Source organism: Desmodus rotundus, chromosome X (genome assembly GCF_022682495.2).
Source record: "Desmodus rotundus isolate HL8 chromosome X, HLdesRot8A.1, whole genome shotgun sequence".
Classification (NCBI taxonomy): Eukaryota; Metazoa; Chordata; class Mammalia; order Chiroptera; family Phyllostomidae; genus Desmodus; species Desmodus rotundus.
Window position 1 is genome coordinate 49,767,819 of NC_071400.1, and position 18,083 is coordinate 49,785,901.

Here is an 18,083-nt window from a genome sequence, read left to right on the forward strand (position 1 = left end):
CCCTTCTTGAATTTTTGTTTGTCTCATCACCTTTAATGAAGTGTGTCCTTTAACAGCTTCTGTCCTTTTGTTCTTGTTTATCAAGATCATAGCTGTGGTGACCTGGGACATGCCTGACTGGAGAACAATAACCATCACTTATTTCCCACCTTTGTAGTCCTTAATCAGTTTTAATCTCATTTCCAGAAATATCATTTGATGTGGCCACTTACTGGTAATATTAGCAGTGGATTTTGAATGCTTAGGGGTCATGACAAACAAAACAATAGGAGGCTGAATCAAGTGCAAGAGACAATGATGCAATCAAGAGATGCAGTAAACTGTAAATGTATAAGACTGCTGATAGCATGACACAACATACTGTTTCACAACAAATATTTTTTAAAGATTTTATTTATTTATTTTTAGAGAGAAGGGAAGGGAAGGAGAAAGAGAAGGAGAGAAACATTCATGTATGATTGGCTGACTCTCACAGGCCCCCAGCTGGGGATCTGGCCCTTAATCCAAGTATGTGCCCCGAGTGGGAACTGAACCAGTGACCCTTTGGTTCACAGGCCAGCACTCAATCTACTGAGCCACATCAGCCAGGACAACCAACTATTTTTTATAAGTAGAAAGAGTATACTCTAAAATATCAATTAAAAAGTATTGTATAAGGGAGTTTGGCAAGATGGTAGTTAGGTGGACACTAAGCTCACCCTGTCACAAGAATACATGAAATATACACCTATATTTAGAGCAAATTCACCTGAGAGACTATGAGACAATTAAGCAGCACCTGTACAACAAGCAAGAGAGAGTGACTGCATAGGAAAGGTAGGGGCATCATGACAGTCTCTGAGAGCTGAGCAAACATCCCAACCCTGAAGGAACTTGTGAGCACCATTGTTTCCATTTCCCCTGAAACTGGACAGCTAGCAGGAATTCTATCCAGGTTCTCTGACTGACCTGCAGGGCAATGTAGCATGTCCGCAGCCACCCCTACCGGAGATAGATGCATCAGAAACAGGAGAATGCTATTATCTTGCATACAACGGGCCCCTTCACCCAAAGATGGATCCAGCAGGTATAACAGGATACTGCTTCCTGCTCCCACTGGCCTGATAACACAAGGGGCTCCCAGCCTAAAGAGATTACAGAGCCAATGGAACATTACAGTACCTGCCTGCAGGGCTGCCAACTCCAGAGAAAGACCAGAGATAGTGGGGTGCTACTGTGAGATATCATCTCACACCACTCAGAATAGCTATTATCAAAAACTCAACAAATAAATTGTGTTGGTGAAGATATGCAGGAATAGGAACACTTGTGCACTGTTAGTGGGACTGAAAACTGATGCAGCTGCTATAAAAAACAGTATAGAGGTTCCTGGAAAAAAAATATATACCACTTGACCCAGCATTTCTGCTTCTGGGTATTTATCCAAGGAAAATAAGAAAAGTAATTTGAAGAGATATGTGCACCCTTATATTCATTGCAGCATTATTTACAATAGGCAAGATAAGGAAGCAACCTAAGTGTCTATCAATTAATGAATGGATAAAGAACAAGTGGTATATACTTGTATATACAATGGGATATTACACAGCAACAAAAAAGAAGTCAAAATCCTGCTGTTTGCAACAACATGGATGGGTCTAGGGTATTATGTTAAGTGAAATAAGTCAGGTAGAAAAAGGCAAATGCTATATGGTTTCACTTACATATGGAGTCTAAAAGCAAAACAAAACAAAACAAATACATTCTCATAGAAAGAGAAACCAAAGGGATAATTACCAGAAGGGAGCAGGTTGGAGGATAGATGAAAAGGGGAAGGGGAATATAGTCAACAATAGGGTAATAAGTTTACACAGTGACAGATGATTTCTAGAATTGATGGGGTGATCACACTGTAAGATACAAAAATGTTGAATCACTACATTGTACACCTGAGACTTATATAACCAATATGATTATATACCAACTATACTTAAATAAAAATGTTTTTAAAAGGATGGTATAGTAAATACCCAAACCAGTACAGTCATTTATTATCATTATCAGGTATTATGTACTGTATTATTATGTATTATGTGCTATACTTTTATATGACTGGCAGCACAACAGTTTAGTTTACAGTAACATTAACACAAGCTCATGAGTAATGCATTGTGCTACAATGTAAAATGACTATGACATCACTAGGTGATAAAGACTGTTTAGCTCCATCATAATCTTTTTTTAAGACTCTTTTAAATTTATTTTAAGATGGAGGAGTAAGGAGGGAGAAAGAGCGGGTGAGAAACATTGATCTGTGAGAGAAACATCAAACAGGGACCTGGACTGCAACCAAGGCATGTGCCCTGACCAGAAATCAAACCAGCAATCTTTTGGTTTGCGGGACAATGCCCAACCCACTCAGTCACACCAGTCAGGGTGCTCCATTATAATCTTATGAGACCACTGTCATATATGCGATCCATCATTGACCAAAAGTTTGTTATGTGGTGCATGACTATGTTTAGGAAGTTCTTAGGAAATTGGTGTACTTAGTGATGTACTTAGGAAAGGGTTTTAGGAGCTCTTTGCCAGAAGAAGGGATGGAGACCAAATATAGGTTTTTTACTATAAATTACAATATCACCAGTTGACAGTTGTTCCCACCTTTTCTAATTGTAAATAATGCTGCAAAGAACAGTCTCATACAAATATGAGTCCCTACTTTCAACTTCTTTAGGTATACAACCAGGACTGGAATTACTTGATTATAAGGTAATTCTGTGTTTAGCCGTATGAGGAACCACCAAGCTGTTTTCCACAGCACTTACACCATTTTGCACTCCTACCAGCAATTTACTAGGATTCCAATTTCTCCACATTTTTGCCAATGTATTTTATTTCATTAAAAAAATTATAGCCATCCTAGAAGGTGGGAAGTGGCATCTCACTGTGATTTTGATATGCATTTCTCTAACTGCTACCTTTCAGTTTTGTCTAAACATACCCCCTAGAGCAGATTTGAAAAACAGTTTCTATAAAGGGGCAGATAGTAAATATTCTAGGCATTATGAGCCATACAGTCTGTTTCACAACTACCTAACTCTGCTGTTATAGTATGAAAGTAGGATAGATAATAAAACTTTATTTACAGATACACGTGGTGGGCCAGATTCTAAACATAGTTTCCAGACCCCTTAGCTACAGCTATGGAGTCATTGTGGCTGAATTCCACACACAAAAACCTAAATATAAATGGATAGCATTTTTTAGTTATTCAAAAATATTCAAACAATATTTACTGAGTACCTACTATATACCTGCATGTGCTAGGTGCTGGGTATACAATATTGAACAAGACAGTTCTTGCTCTAAAGGAACACTTTGGGAAGTTCTGAGATACTTTTTAGTAAGATGGCTTATTATTATATTTTTGATGCAATTGAAGAGCTAGCTCTACTATAGAGATCTTATGCTTTCATTATAACAGGGAAGAAACAAAATATCCCAGAATTAAAAATAAAAAATCTCCTGAGAAAAGTATTTGGCTCAATTCACTTACTCATTTATTTTCTTTTCCTTTAAATCACACTATTTAAGGGAACAAGAGATGCTGTAAGCCCATACAATTTTCTTGACTAATTTTACACATATAATTTAAGTTCAGTGTATTTAAACTCATAAGTATGTTTTAGAATGTAAAGTTAATAATCGTTTAAGAAGTTTTCTGCCCTGGCCATGTGGCTCAGTTGGTTCATTGTTGTCCTGTACACCAAAAGGCTGCAGGATCAATCCCTGGTCAGGGCACATACCCCCCTCTCTCTCTCTCTCTCTCTCTCTCTCTCTCTCTCTCTCTCTCCCCCTCCCCTTCCCTCTTGCTATAAAAATCAATAAATATACCCTTTGGTGAGGATTAAAAATTTAAAAGTTTTCCATCTTTAATCTTTTCTGTTATGCCTTTCACTCTCAGTATCACTGAGGTGAATAAAAACTGACTGTACAAAAGAACATTGAAAGGGTGAAAAGGTCAAGTCAAATATGGGTAGAGATAATCATGTTTTAAATCTTATACTTAATTTAATATGCACAGTCCACAAAAAAGATGCATGCAGCAATAGAACCTTCCTGGATTAAATCAAGAGAGTCTGGGGATTAAAATGACATTTAATGGAATGTCATTTATTATGACATTAGGGAATTATTATTATATGTGTATCTTATTATTAAGATAAATGAAATTTACATTTTATCTGAGCTTCTGAACACATACTGAGCAATTACAAGAATGTTTAAATAAATCATCAGAAGCCTTCCACCCAGGTTAAATCCTCTTTAATTAGACAAGACCTTAGTAGAAAAGATTAGTCTTTACAGAGCTATCAGTATTTGAAAAATAAATTCAATTTGACAAATGAAAGAGATTAAATTCAAGGCAGATCATAGGGCAAGTGTCTAGCAATCTGGACGTCTATTTGCAAGCCTGATCCCCTGAGCAAGCCTGTTAAAAGTATTTAAATCCTCAGTTCTAGACTTATGGATGGTTAGAAGAATGATAGATTATGATAAAGCAAGTAAATACAATATTAATTATAGAATATAGGTAGCGAAATACGGTTATTCAATGTAATTTTTTTTTTACTTTTTGCTCTCTGTGTGAATATTTTTATAATAAAATATTGGAATAAAAATTCTCAGTTCTGTATAATTAGTGACAACAGCATTGTAGTCCCATTTTTACCATAACAGATAAGTGTGTGTGTTACCTCTCATGTTAACCAACCTGCAGTATCTTTACTACATTTTTTGCATATTCCAATATTTTATCTCTAATATAGCATCTTGGGCTGGAAGGAATAGTAGAGATAATTTTTCTTTTTCATCTTCATTTATACCTACTCCACAGAGTTAGGAAAGCAGCTACAGGAACAATCAGAAGAAATTATGTTGGAATCTTCACGTCAGCAACATTCATGAAAATAATTGCAGGGTTATAGTTATCAGTCCATCAAATCAGACTGATGGCAGGGTTCACCACCTCTTAGAAGACAGATGGGCCATATTTCTTAAGAGGGAGAGGAAAATGTAGAAAGAACAGGTTCCTTAAGCAAATGCATATTCCTTAGTATTTATTTATTTGACAAATTATCCAATTCTATGTTCATAACATCAAGGGAAAAGAGGGGTCTTGTCTGAAAATGGTAACTCTATGTTTTCCCATGGAATATTATCAGTTCTTGATCACAAAAGGGATCAATATTCAGAGCCCAACTTTGAAGCAGACTGGCTAGAGATGTAGGAAAAAGTTTAATGAGAATTAGGTGGAGAAGGCAAACCATGAGATGCAGCCAGGTATGAAAGCTCTGTGAGACAGAGATTTTTTGCTGGTTTTGTTCACCTATTATATCCTCTGGTGGTAGAACAGAGTCTAGCACATAGTAGGTACTCAATAAAAACTGAATGAAGAAACTATTCTTAATTGACTATATTGTAAAAATTATCAGGGCACAGATCATAATTTTTGATCACATTAAAAAGAGCTAGGCAACCTAGCCACAAACTAAATCATCATAGGTTAAAATTAGAATCCCATGGGATGTAACACTTCTTGTCATACATGTGCTCTGTCCTTCTACATTGTTCATTTAGTAACTTTATTTTTTATAATTTTTTATTAATGTTCAAATACAGTTGTCTCCATTTCCCCACCACCACTTCCCCCTGCCCCACCCTCAAACCTACCCCCCTTTTGCTTTTTCCATGGGGCCTTTATACATGTTCTTTGATGACCCATTCCCTTCTTTCCTTCATTATTTCCCTCCCCTCTTTCTTGTGGTTACTGTGGTTACTGTCAGTTTGTTCTTAATTTCAATATCTCTGGCAACACTTTGGTTGCTTGTTTGTCTTGTTGATTAGGTTCCACTTATAGGTGAGATCATATGGTATTTGTCCCTCACCGCCTGGCTTATTTCACTTAGCATAATGTTCTCAAGTTCCATTCATATAGTCTTGAAGGATAGGAGCTCATTCTTTCTTTCTTCTCTGTAGTATTCCATTCTGTAAATGTACCACAGTTTTTTGATCCATTCATTTACTGATGGGCACCCAGGCTGCTTCCAGCACTTGGCTATTGCAAATTGGGCTGCTATGAACATTAGAGTTCATAGGCTCTTTTGAATTGCTGTTTCAAGATTCTTAGGGTATAATCCCATCAATGGGACTACTGAGTCAAAAGGCAGTTCCATTTTTAATTATTTGATGAAATTCTGTACTGTTTTCCACAGTGTCTGCACCAGTCTGCATTCCCACCAACAGTGCACTAGGGTTACCATTTCTCCACAACCTCATCAGCACTTGTTATTTGTTGCTTTGCTTATGATGGCCATTCTGACCGGTGTGAAGTGGTATCTCATCGTGGTTTTAACTTGCATCTCTCTGATGGCTAGTGATGCTGAGCATCTTTTCATATGTCTCTGGGCCCTCTGTATGTCTTCCTTGGAGAAGTGTCTGTTCAGGTCCTTTGCCCATTTTTTTAATTGGGTTGTTTGTCTTCCTAGAGTGGAGTCATGTGAGTTCTTTATATATTTTAGACATCAAACCCCTGTTCAAGATATCATTGGCAAATATATTTTCCCATACAGTTGGTTTCCTTTTCATTTTGCTGATGTTTTCTTTAGCTGTGCACAAGTTTTTTATTTTGATGAAGTCCCATTTGTTTATTCTTTCTTTTATGTCCCTTGCTCAAGGGGACATATCGGTGAAAATACTGCTATGTGGAATATGTGAGTTTTTCCTACCTATGTTCTCTTCTAGGACTCTTATGGTATCATGGCATATATTTAAATCTTTTATCCATCTTGAGTTTATTTTCGTGTATGGTGTAAGTTGGTGGTTGAGTTTCATTTTTTTACATGTAGCTGTCCAGCTGTCCCAACACCATTTGTTGAAGACAATAGTTTTACTCTATTTTATACTTTTGCTCCATTTTTGGAATATTAATTGACCACAGAGACTTGGGTTTGTTTCTGGGCTATCTATTCTGTTCCATTGATCTATGTGTTAGTTTTTATGCCAGTACCAAACTCTTTTGACATCTAATACTATGTTGAATAGAAGTAGTGAAAGCGGACATCCTTGTCTTGTTCCTAATCATAGTGGGAAATCTTTTAGCTTTTGCACATTGAGTATGATGTTTGCTATAGTTTTCTCATACATGGTTATAGGGAACTGTTCTGCCTGACATGGGGAATGTAGCCCAGCTCCCACTCAGAAAGGGCAGTGGGGCGCGAGGTTCAGCACACAGGACAGACACCCACATATAGGTTAACCTGTGGGGAATCAGGCCTGCATTGTGCCTAGGCTGCCATGAGACTTGTTTTTGCTAAAACCCCCTCACCCTGAATTGAGGCAGCAAATGTTTACTGCATACCTCTAAAGTAACTTCCTAAAATCTCTGCTAAACCTCCCAAGTATGGAGTGTAACCAGTTCAACCACTTTTCCCCTTGATCTGTAACATCCTTCTCTTTGAAGTAATTAGCAACATTCTTTCCTTTGTTATCTGTAAAAGGTAATCACCTAGAGGGAACCCATGCATAGTAAATGAGGACAATCCTCAATGTAATGTACCTAGAAAAGCAATAAAAGCCTGTCCAGGTAGGTGTCGGGGCCCTCTCTCTCACTTAGAGAGTGCCAAGACGTCCCTTTTTCTCCACAGGACTTCTGTAGTCTGTGTGAACTTGTCCATAGCAGCCACAACACACAGACCTTGTGGGCTGGGGTCCGCATCACATGGTCTTTATTATGTTAAGGCATGCTACCTCTATTCCCACTTTGTTGAGGGTTTTTACCATAAATGGGTAGTGTACCTTACCAAATGCTTTTTCCACATCTATTGATATAATCATGTGACTTATGTCTTTTTGTTTATGTGATGTATTATATTTCTTGATTTGCAATATTGTACCACCCTTGCATCCTTGGGATGAATCCCAATTGGTCATGGTGTATGATCTTTTTGATGTATTGCTGGATAAGGTTTCCCAACATTTTGTTGAGGATTTTAGGATCTATGTTCATTAGCGATATTGGCCTGAAGTTTTCTTTCTTTGCTTTGTCTTTGTCTGGTTCAGGGATTAGGATGATGCTGGCTTCATAAAGAGTTTGGGAGTCTTTCCTCTTCTTGGATTTTTTTAGAATAGTCTGAGAAGTATAGAGGTTAGCTCTTCCTTAAATGTTTTCTAAATTCTCCTGTGAAAACATACAGTCCAGGGCCTTTGTGTGCTGGGAGTTTTTTAATTACTACTTCAATTTCACCAGCTGTTATCGGTCTGTTTAGGCTTCTGCTTCTTCTTGGTTCAGTTTCAGAAGATTATATTTTTCTAGAAATCTGTCCATTTCACTCAAGTTTTCAAATTTTTTGGCATATAGTTGTTCGTAGCAATTTCTTACAACCCTCTGTATTTCTGTGGTATCAGTTGCAATTTCTCCTCTTTCATTTCTGATTGTGTTTATTTGTGTCCTCTCTGTTTTTTTCTTGATGAATCTGGTTAAAGGCTTGTCGATTTTGTTTAACTTTGCAAAGAACCATCTCTTGAATTTATTGATCCTTTGAATTGTTGTTTTAGTCTCCATGTCATTTAATTCTGCTCTGATCTTGATTATTTCCTCCCTTCTACTTGCTCTGGGCTTTCTTTTTTGTTTTTCCTCCAATTTTTGTAGATGTAGGGTTAGGTTGTTAATGTGAATTTTTTTTTTCTTTTTTAGGTAAGCCTGTATTGCTGTGTGCTTCCCTTTCAAGACTGCCTTTCCTGTGTCCCATAGGTTTTGGAATGTTGCATGCTCATTTTCATTTGTTTCCAGAAACTTTTTTACTTCATCCTTGATCCCATTCTTAACCCTTCATTGTATAATTGCATGCTATTCAGTCTCCATGAGTGTGATTATTATTTTTTTTTCCTTGATGGTTTCTAGTTTTTATTCCTTGTGGTCTGATAAAATGCTTGATATGATTCCAATTTTTGTGAAATTGTTGAGGCTTGTTTTGTGTCCTTCATGTGGTATGTCTTTAAAAATACTCCTTGTGTGACACGGATCCCAGCCCTCAGTGGGATCCATGTGTTGTGGCTGCAATAGACAAATACACATGGACTACCGAGTCCTGTGGAGGAAAAGGGATGGCGCGGTCACTCTCTCAAGAGGAGAGCACCTCGACCCTTGCCTTGACAGGCTTTTATTGCTTTTCTGGGTACATTACATTGAGGATAATCCTCATTTTCTATGCACAAGTTCCCTTCAGGCGGTTACAGAAAACAAAGGAGAGGGTGTTGCTAATTATATAAAAGAGGAAGAACATTTGCAAATGTAAAGGGAAAAGTGGTTAAGCTGGTTACACTGGTCCTTGGAAGGTTCAGCATGGATTTTAGGAAGTTACTTTGAAGATATGCAGTAAACGTTTCCTGCCTCAATTCAGGGTGAGGGAGTTTTAAGAAAAAGCAAGACGTAAAGCAGCCTAGGTACAATGAGGACCTCATTCCCCACTGGAGAATCTATCTGTGCACGTGGGTCCTGCAAGCTGAACCTCGCTCCCCGCTAGCTTTTCTGAGTGGAGGCTGGGCCACATTTCCCATGCTTGGAACAGTTTTAAGTCCACTTAATCTAATGCATTGTTCACTTCCACAATATCTTTGTTGACATTTTGTCTGCAATATTTATCACTTTTCAGCAGTGGGGCATTAAAATCCCCTACTATAAGTGTGTGTTTTTGTCTATATCTTTCTTCAAGTCCTCCAAGAACTTCCCCTCCAAGAATTTCCATATATACGTGGGTGCTCCTATGTTGGGTATATATACGTTTATAATATTTATGTCTTCTTGTCGGATAATTCCCTTGAGTATGAAGTGTCCTTCTAGGTCTCTTTTTATAGGCTTTGTACTGAAGTCTATTTGTAAGATAAAAATATTTTTCTCCTGGCATTTTTCCCTGTCCATTTCCTAGGTATGTTTTCTGTGAAATGCTTCATATTCACTCTGTATAGGTCCTTTGTTCTCACGTGGATCTTTATAGGCAGCATATGTATGGGTCATATTTTTGTTTTTGTTATTCAATTACAGTAGTCTGACTTTTATCCCCACCCCTCCACCACACCCCACTCAAACACACCTCCCGCCCCTACCTCCACTGCTCTCACTTGATTTCGCCCATGTGTCCTTTATAGTAGTTCCTATAATCCCATCTTCCTACTGGCCCCTCCCCCTCCCCTCTGGCTATTGTTAGATTGTTCTTAACTTCAATGTCTCTGATTATACTTTGTTTACTTTTTTCTTCTGTTGATTATGTTCCAGGTCAGATCATATAGTATTTGTCCCTCACCACCTGCCTTATTGCACTTAACATAATGCTCTCCAGTTCCATCCATGCTGTTGCTAACGGTATAAGCTCCTTCTTTCTCTCTGCTGCCTAGAATTCCACTGTGTAAATGTACAATAGTCTTTCGATCCACTCATTTGCTGATGAGCACTTAGGTTGCTTCCAGTATTTAGCTATTGTAAACTGTGCTGCTATGAACATTGGGGTGCATAGGTACTTTTGCATTGGTGTTTCAGGGCTCTTAGGGTATATTCCAGCAGTGGAATTGCTGGGTCAAAGGGCAGTTCCATTTTTAGTTTTCTGAGGAAATTCCATACTGTTTTCCACAGTGGCTGCACCAGTCTGCATTACCAAGAACAATGTACTAGGGTTCTCGTTTCTCTGAATTCTCTCCAACATTTGTTTATTGATTTGTTTCTGTTGGCCACTCTGACTGGTGTGAGATGGTACCTCATTGTGGCTTTAATTTGCATCTCTCTGATGGCTAGTGAGGCTGAGCATCTTTACATATGTCTCTGGGCCCTCTGTATGTCTTCCTTTGAGATGTGTCTGTTCAAGTCCTTTGCCCATTTTTTAATTGGGTTGTTTGTCTTCCTGGAGTGGAGTCGTGTGAGTTCTTTATATATTTTGGAGATCAGGCCCTTGTCTGAGGTATCATTGGCAAATATGTTTTCCCATACTGTTGGTTCTCTTTTTATTTTAATGCTGTTTTCTTTAGCCATGCAGAAGCTTTTTATTTTGATGAGTTCCCACTTGTTTATTCTTGCCTTTATGTCCCTTGCTTTAGGGGATGTGTCTGAAAGGATGTTGCTGCGTGAAATGCCTGAGATTTTCCTTCAATGATTTCCACTAGGACTGTTACAGTGTTACAATTTATATTTAACTCTTTTATTCACCTTGAATTTATTATTGTGTATAACATACGTTGGTGATTGAGTTTCATTTTTTTGCATGTAGCTGTCCAGATATCCCACCATCATTTGTTGAAGAAGGTATTTTTGCTCCATTTTATGCTCCTGCCTGCTTTGTCAAATATTAATTGACCGTAATGTCTTGGGTTTATTTCTGGGGTTTCTGTTTTGTTCCATTGGTCTATGTGCCTGCTTTTATGACAGTACCAGGCTGTTTTGATTACACTGGCCTTGTAATACAGTTTGATATCAGGTATTGTGATCCCTCCTGCTTTGTTCTTCTCAAAATTGCTGCAGCTATCAGGATTGTTTATGCTTCCATATGAATTTCTGAAATGTTTGTTCTATATGTGAAATATGCCCGTGGAAATTTAACAGGGTATGTATTGAATCTGTAAATTTCTTTGTGTAGTATGGCCATTTTGATGATGTTAATTCTTCCAATCCATGAGCATGGTACATGTTTCCATTTGTTTGTGTCTTCCTTAATTTCTTTCTTCAATGTTGTGTAGTTTTCTGAGGACAGGTCTTTTACCTCCTTGGTTAGGTTAATTCCTAAGTACTTTATTTTTCTTGTTGCTATATCAAATGGGATTTTTTTTTCCTGATTTCTGTCTGTGCAGTTTCGTTGTTGGTATACAGCAATGCCTTTGATTTCTGAGTATTGACTTTGTATCCAGCTGTTTTGCCAAATTCATTTATTAGGTCGAGTAGTTTTTTGGTGGAATCTATAGGATTTTCCATGTACACTATCATGTCGTCTGCAAACAGTGACAGTTTCATTTCCTCCTTTCCAATTTGGATGCCTTTTATTGCTTTTTCTTGTCTGATTGCTGTGGCTAGGACTTAAAATACTATGTTGAATAGGAGTGGTGAGAGAGGGCAGGCTTGTCTTGTTCCTGATCTTAGTGACAAAGCTCTAAGTTTTTGTCCATTGAGTATGATGTTGGCTGTAGGTCTCTCATATATGGCCTTTATTATGTTGAGGAATGCTCCCTTTATTCCCACTTTGCTGAGTGTTTTTATCATAAATCGGTGCTGTATCTTATCAAATGCTTTTTCCGCATCTATTGATATGATCATGTGATTTTGGTCTTTCCTGTTCTTGATGTGATGTATTGTGTTTATTGATTTCTGAATATTGTACCACCCTTGCATCCTTGGGATGAATCCCACCTGGTCATGGTGTATGATCTTTTCAATGTATTGCTGGTTGCGGTTTGCCAATATTTTGTTGAGAATTTTAGCGTCTATGCTCATCAGCGATAGTGGACAGAAGTTTTCTTTCTTTGTTGTGTCTTTATCTGGTTTTAGGATTAGGATGATGCTGGCTTCATAAAAAGAGTTTAGGAGTCTTCCATCATTTTGGATTTTCTCGAATAGTCTATGAAGGATAGGGGTTAGCTCTTCCTTAAATGCTTTGTAGAATTCTCCTGTGAAACCATCTGGTCCAGGGCTTTTGTGTATTGGGAGTTTTTTGATGACTGCTTCAATTTCGTCTGCTGTTATTGGTCTGTTCAGGCTTTCTGCTTCTTTTTCATTCAGGTTTGGATGATTGTTTTTTTTTTCCAGAAATGTGTCCACTTCACCTAGGTTTTCAAATTTCTTCACATACAGTTCTTGACATACAATTCCTTACAATCCTTTGTAATTCGGTGGTGTCAGATGTCATGTCTCCTCTTTCATTTGTAATTGTGTTTATTTGGATCCTCTCTGTTTTTTCCTTGATCACCCTGCTTAAAGGCTTGTCAATTTTGTTTATCTTTTCAAAGAACCAGCTCCTGGATTCATTGATCCTTTGAATTGTGCTTTTAGTCTCTATGTCATTTAGTTCTGCTCTAATCTTGGATATTTCCCTCCTTCTACTTGCTCTGGGGTGTCTTTGTTGTTGTTCCTCAAGTTCTTGTAGGCATAGGGTTAGGTCGTTTGTTTGAAATGTTTCTACCTTTTTAAGGTATGCCTGTATTGCTATGAACTTCCCTCTCAGGATTGCCCTTGCTGTGGCCCATAAGTTTTGGGTTGTTGTGAGTGCAATTTCGTTTGTTTCCAGAAAGTTTTTGATTTCTTCCTTAATCTCGGTCTTGACCCATTCATTGTTTAATAGCATGCTATTCAGTCTCCATGATTTTGATTGTTTTGGGGTTTTTCCTTTGGGGTTGGTTTCTGGTTCCAGGCCCTTGTGGTCAGAGAAAAGGTCTGATATGATTTCAATTTTCTTGAATTTGTTGTGTCTTGCTTTGTGTCCTGTCATGTGGTCTGTCTTTGAAAATATTCCATGTACACTTGAAAGAAAGTGTATTTTCTTCCTTGGGATGAAAAGCTCTATATATATCAGTTAAGTGCATTTCATTTAGGGTATGGTTCAGTGACATAATATCCTTGTAGATGTTTTGTTTGGAAGATCTGTCCATTTTTGACAGTGGGGTGTTAAAGTCCCCTACTATCATTGTGTTGCTGTCAATATCTTTCTTGAAGTCCTCCAAGATTTTCTGTATGTATGGGTGCCTGTATGTTGGGTGCGTATATATTTACAATGTTTATGTCTTCTATGTGGATTCTTCTTTTCATTATTATGTTGTGACCTTCTGGGTCTTTCTTTATGGCGCTTCTTTTGAAGTCTGTTTTGTCTGATATGAGTATTGCTACCCCTGCTTTTTTTTCCTGTCTGTTTGCTTGGAAAATTTGTTTCCAGCCCTTCACTTTCAGTCTGTGTAGGTCTTTTGTCCTCAGGTGTGTCTCTTGTAGGCAGCATATGTATGGTCATGCTTTCTCATCCATTCAGCTTCTCTATGTCTTTTGATTGGAGCATTTAATCTATTTACGTTTAAGGTTATTATCAATAGGTAGTTATTCGTTGCCATTTTTTCCTACCTGTGTACTTCTCTCCTTCTCTTTTCCTTCCTTTCCTAAAGCAGTCCCTTTAGCATGTCTTGTAGAGCTGATTTGGTGGATGTGTATTCTTTTAGATTTCTTTTGTCTGGGAAGCTCTTTATTTGGCCCTCTATCTTGATTTTGAGCCTTGCTGGGTAATGTAGCCTTGGTTGCAGGCTTTTAGTTCTCATTACTTGGAATAATTTTTTGCCATTCTTTTTTGTCTTGGAGCATTTCCATTGTGAAGTCAGTTGTTAACTTTATAGGAGCTCCCTTGTATGTTACTTCCTGTTTCTCCCTTGCTGCCTTTAAGATCCTCTCTTTTTCTTGGAATTTTGCCATTTTTATTATAATGTGTCTTGCAGTGGGCGTCTTTGGGTTCCTCTTGCTTGGGTCTCTCTGTGTTTCCTGGATTTGTGTGACTTTTTCTCTCATCTGATTAGGGAAATTTTCCATCATTTCTTTTTCAAACACGTTTTCTTTCCCTCGCTCTTCTTCTCCTTCTGGTATTCCTATGATACGGATATTGTTACATTTCATGTTATCCTCCATTTCCCTTAATCCCTTTTCATTCTTTCTGAGCCTCTTTTCCTTTTCTTGTTCTTTCTGGGTATTTTTTTCTACTTTGTCCTCCAGCTCGCTGATCCCTTCCTCTGTTTCATCAAGTCTGCTTTTCATTCCTTCTACTGTGCTCTTCAGTTGAGAAATTGTAGTGTTCATTTCCTTTTGGCCCTGGTTGATACTTTCTGTTTCCCTTTTCATGTTGATATTGTTTGCTGTGAGTTCATCGTAGTTTCCCTGTAGTTTCTGGTAGTTCACTGTGAGTTCAATGAGCTTCCTGAGAACCATTGCTTTGAACTCACTATCTGATAGTTGACTTGCCTCTTTTTCAGTTAGCATTCTTTCTGAGGCTTCCTCCTTTCCTTTCATTTGGGGCTTGTTTCTTTGTCTTCCCATTGTTTTTGAGACTTTTGTTAGCCTCTGCTTCTTATATTGATCTGTTCTGACTCCCTGGGTTTATGGTATGAACTTCTATGGTAGAATGCCATTGGGATTCAGTGGTGCTATCTCATTAACCTCCTGAACTCACTGTTCTTGGACTGACGTTTATGGGTATAAGATGGTCTAATTCTGGTCTTTTCAGAGCTCCAGGTTTTATTGTCTCACCTGTGGGAAAAGGAGAAAGAAAAATATAAGGAAAATGGAAGGAAGGAAAAAGGAATAGCAAAGGAACGGAAGGAAGGAAGGAAGGAAGGAAGGAAGGAAGGAAGGAAGGATTCAAAAAGATCAGAAGAACGATAAGAAGAAGGAATTTTAACAAAAATTAAAATAAAAAATAAATAAAAGAAAGCAGGGAGAAGGAATAAAAAAGTAAAGGAAAGAAGGAATAAAAAAAGAAAGAATGACAGAAAGAAAAAGGAATTTAGGGGGAAAGAAATAAAATCTTCTGCTGGCTTTAAACACGTCAGGTCAGTTCTGCTGGTCGTGTCTGTGAAACGGGAGAGGGTGGTTGGAAGGATTGGTTTCATTTTGCTCCCTTCCTGAGCCACACTCTTTGCTGATGTCCAGCCTCGAGGCTAGTTCCTCAGGGTCCTTCTGGTCCACACTAGGCCTTTAGTCAACCAGTTGTGCTGTTCTTGAGGTTCACCAAGTAGGGGCAGCTCACACTCCACCTTCTTGCTCTTTGTTGTCCTAGATGCTAGGGGCTCTCCGAGTTCCCTCAGGGTAGTTCAGCCCTATACTGGGTCAAGTCTTTCCGGGGAATGCAGTCTCCCCTAGCCCTGCAGCTCCCCTCTGCTGGGCATTCTGCCTTCTTCCTACAGAGCGTGTAGGCCCTGCATGGCTCTGTGTGCAAGTGCTAGGTGGGAGGTGTTCAGATCCGGGTGTTTCAGGTGGGGTCGCCCACGGGCAGCAAGGCTATTAATATTGTTGCACACTGATTCCAGGCTTTGGCTTTGTGCACCCGGGCAGCTGGGCTGCTGATCAGAGTGCGCACCTATCTGAGGTTTTAGGAGTGGGCGCCCAGGCTGGTGATCTTTGTACACACCTACCCGGGGTCTTTGGGCCTGTGCGCCCAGGCATCTGGGCCACTGATCTGGGTGCGCACCAACGGGGCTTCAGGTGTGTGCTGAGGCAGCTTATCTGGTGTTCACAGTCCAGGGGCTGAGGTGGTGGGGGCGCGAGAAACCACAGCTGCTGCGGAGAATTCTCTAAAGAGCTGCTGAGTTTCTCTATTTTCTCTTTTCCTTTTTGAGAAATTATTTCTATTCAAGCCTCCAGGTCCAAACAAGCACCTGGCCTCTCACACAGCCCAGCCTGGCTCTCTCCCAATAATCCTGCAGCAGGCCATGGCCGGGGGCTTCAGCAGCCCTGGTCCCTGTGCTGGTCCCAGGGACCTTATTGTCCTTAAGCACTCTTCTTACTGTCTGATCTTTCAATGTCCTCTATCTTTGGTCTCCAATCTTCACATACGCTGGAATACTGTTAGCTGTTCGCTCTGTTCCTCAGATCAGCTAGGAATTTCACTGGTGCTGAGGGGAAGTGGCCTCTCCTCCCACCTCTCACGCTGCCATCTTCCTCGCAACGGGGTCATGTTTTTTTATCCAGTCAATTCCCCTATGTCTTTTGATTGGAGCATTTAACCCATTTACCCTTAACGTTATTATTGATAGGTACTTATTCATTGCCATTGTACTCTCCTTGTACCTTTTTCCCTCTCTCTCTCTCTCTCTCTCTCTCTCTCTCACTGTTTTTCTTCCTATTCTTAAAGCAGTGCCTTTAACATGGCTTATAATGCTGGTTTGGTGGAAGTGTATTCTTTCAGCCTTTTTTTTTTTTGTCTGAGAAGCTACTTATTTCACCTTCCATTTTAATTGAGAGCTTTGCTGGGTAGAGTAGTCTTGGTTACAGGCCTTTGCTTTTCCTTACTTGGAATATTTTGTGCCAATCCTTTACAGCTTGGAATATTTCTGTTGAGAAGTCAGCTGGTAGCCTTATCGGGGTTATCTTGTATGTAACTTTCTGATTCTCCTTTGCTGCCTTTAAGATTCTCTCTTTGTCTTTGAATGTTGCCATTTTAATTATGATGTGTCTTGCAGTGGGTCTCTTTGGGTTCCTCTTGATTGGGAGTCTCTGTGTTTCCTGGATTTGTGCGACTTTTTCTCTCATCAAATTAGGGAAATTTTCCAATCATTACTTTTTCAAACATGTTTTCTATTCTTTGCTCCTCTTGTTCTCCTTCTGGTATCCTTATTATATGGACATTATTCCATTTCATGTTGTCCTGCATTTCAATTAACCACTGTATGTTCTTTTTTAGCCTTTTCTCTTTTTCATTCTTTTTTTGGGAGTTTCTTCTGTCTTGTCCTCCAGCTCACTGATTCAATCTTCTCCTTCATTGAGCCTGCTTTTGATTCATTATACTGTGTTCTTCAATTCAGAAATTGTATTCTTCATTCCCTCTTGGCCCTTGTTGATTGGTTCTATGTCCTTTTTTATGCTGATATAGTTTGCAGTAAGTTCCTCGTAGTTTCCTTGTATTTTTTGTCAGTCACATGAGCTCAGTGAGCTTCCTTATAACCACTGTTTTGAAGTCAGTATCTTATCGTTGACTTGCCTCTATTTCATTTAGCATTCCTTCTGAGGATTCCTCCTTTACTTTCTGTTGGGGGCTGGTTCTTTGTCTTCCCATTATTTGTGGGACTCCTCTTGTTTGCTTCTGCTTCTTAAATTGATCTGTTTTGACTGCCTGACTTTGTGGTGTGAACTTCTATGGTAGGAGGCCTGTGAGATTCAGTGGTGCAGTCTCCTTGATCACCTGAACTTGATGCTCTTGGGATGCCCTTTATGCCTTTTACGCTGGTTCTCTGGATGTAACTGGGTTTTGATTGTTGTTGGGTCTTTCTTTGGTGGGTCCTTCTCTGCTGCTGGTTGACTGAGGGTCACTTCACCCACCACATTT

The 18,083-nt window shown here is 39.0% G+C and overlaps 1 long non-coding RNA gene across 3 annotated transcripts in view; it reads right to left on the reverse strand.

Annotated features, from left to right (window-relative positions):
* LOC139440525 (uncharacterized) overlaps window positions 1-18,083 on the reverse strand; it is a 125,653-nt gene that overhangs the window by 20,986 nt on the left and 86,584 nt on the right. For 2 of the 3 annotated variants that reach the window (XR_011650757.1, XR_011650756.1), the window contains exon 4: window positions 12,088-15,289. The exons of the other annotated variant lie outside the window; for it this stretch is intronic. This is a non-coding gene — a long non-coding RNA (uncharacterized lncRNA). Of the gene's footprint in view, window positions 1-12,087; window positions 15,290-18,083 lie in introns of those variants that run through there. 3 annotated transcript variants of the gene reach the window in all.